This window comes from Arachis duranensis, chromosome 9, assembly GCF_000817695.3.
Source record: "Arachis duranensis cultivar V14167 chromosome 9, aradu.V14167.gnm2.J7QH, whole genome shotgun sequence".
NCBI classification, from domain to species: domain Eukaryota; kingdom Viridiplantae; phylum Streptophyta; class Magnoliopsida; order Fabales; family Fabaceae; genus Arachis; species Arachis duranensis.
Genome location: NC_029780.3, coordinates 86,142,669 through 86,144,608, shown reverse-complemented (window position 1 = coordinate 86,144,608; position 1,940 = coordinate 86,142,669). Strand labels below are relative to the sequence as shown.

At 31.2% G+C, this 1,940-nt stretch overlaps 1 protein-coding gene across 1 annotated transcript in view; it reads left to right on the top strand.

The window, feature by feature from the left end:
* Positions 1-1,708: 1,708 nt before the first annotated feature.
* LOC107466094 (65-kDa microtubule-associated protein 3) overlaps positions 1,709-1,940 on the top strand; it is a 4,989-nt gene continuing 4,757 nt past the window's right edge. Inside the window, exon 1 of the mRNA XM_016085069.3 lies at positions 1,709-1,867. The gene's annotated coding sequence lies outside the window, so the exon portion shown is untranslated. The remainder of the gene's footprint in view (positions 1,868-1,940) is intronic.

The window sequence follows — 1,940 nt, the reverse complement described above, 5'->3', positions numbered from 1 at the left end:
AAGAGCAACAAATGATCATAATTCAGCTTCTACTTTGGATGTTGGACATGATGAAGGATCTTCAAAGAGAAAATTTAAATCTATCTACTTGCAATTTGTGGAAGATACATCTGAAGACTGCGCCGCGAAAACTGAGTTGGATTTCTATTTGGAAGAGAGTGTTATGGTAGATAAAACAAATTTGGAAAAATTTGACATTTTGGGCTACTGGAAAAATATTGGAGTGAAATATCCAACTTTACAAAAGATTGCAAGAGATTTTCTAGCCATTCCTATTTCTACTGTTGCCTCAGAGTCTGCTTTTAGCACCGGTGGTCGAGTTATACATCCACATCGCAATAAATTGGATTGTGAACTTGTTGAGGCGTTAATTTGCACTCAGCACTGGATACACTCTTTAGGTAAAAGTACTAATAACTCAAATTTTATTTTGTATTAAATTTCAATTTCATGTTAAATTTAACTCTTGTAAATTGTTGGTTGATATAATATAGATAAATCAGGGTCGAAAATTCCAATTCCTTGGGACTATGTGATGGATATGGGGATTTAGGAGTTTAGGTAATTATTTTTTTATTATGTCAAATTCATATTAAATATATGATATTCTTGTTTATGATGTATGTTAACATATTCATATTTGTGTTGTACTTTTTTTGTTGGTTGATATGCCTACTTGCTTCTTGAATTACTTGTTATACATGAATATTGCTTGTGTATTACTTGTGATTGTTTGGTGCTGAGGTGGTTAGGTAGGTGGTGGCGATGGAATCGCGTGGAGGGTAGGGTGTTTTATGGATTATGATTTCTTATTTTATATTTCTTGATTTGTAAGTTGTAATCTTGGATAAGACATGTATGTTTGTGTGTTGTAATAATGTTTTGTCTTTTTTTTTTATATTTTTTAAAATTTTTATTGTAATTTTCATATAAATATTCAACATAAAGAGATGGGGAATGGGGACCCGCGGAGAACACGGGGAACGCGGGGAATGGGGATGGGGGCAATTATCTCCCCACGGCGAGGATCGGGGCGGGGTAATATAGTAATTATATTTAACACTTTAAGGGCGTTACTTTACTAAAACACAATGAATAAATGCAATGAAATCGAAATGTAAGCACTAAGCACTCTCTGTCTCCTATCCAAAAATTCACATTCTCCTGAAATTCAAAATCTTTTCATTAATATATCTCACTTTATAATCATACAAAGTCATGGCTCACAACTCAACACAACAAACCAGTCTTAGAATTAGATTTTTTTTTGGAAATTTTTATTTTTTAAAAAATAAATTAAAATTAAATTTTATAAAAAAATAAATTAATAATTTTTTACCCATGTAGTTAACTATTTTGGATAAATTTATCTAGAATGAGAAAGTTATAAAGTAAAAAGATAAATATTTACTTATTTTTAAATTAAGATAATAATATTCACAAACAATAAAAATTACAATATCAATAGTGATTAAGTCTTCATTTTATTATTTTATTATTTTTCTACTTATTTTTTTAAAAATCTTTTTAATTTGGAATTGTTTGGACTTTGGACAAAGCAGGTAACATAACAGACAGAAAGCAATAAATAAATGGAAATCAAAATGGATCCAAAAGCGCTCGTCAACGGTCCCCTCCAAATCATAACGGCTACTTTCCCTCCCCCCCTTCCTGCTCTCATCAAATTCAAACTTCAAATCAAAAACCCTTACTTCAACAAAAGACTATCTCTCTCTCTCTCTCTCTCTCTCTCTCTGAAAAATATCCAATCGTTTTCCCTCTTCCTCTTCGACAAAAGAAAAATCGAATCACGAAGAAATTCAGTCAAATCATTTTTGATTTGTGTTTTCTTGTTGTTGTTGTTCAGGTTAGTTTCCACTCACACCATTCACTGATTTTCAGTTATTTAACATTTGAGATTCTGTTCTGTTTCGGAGGGT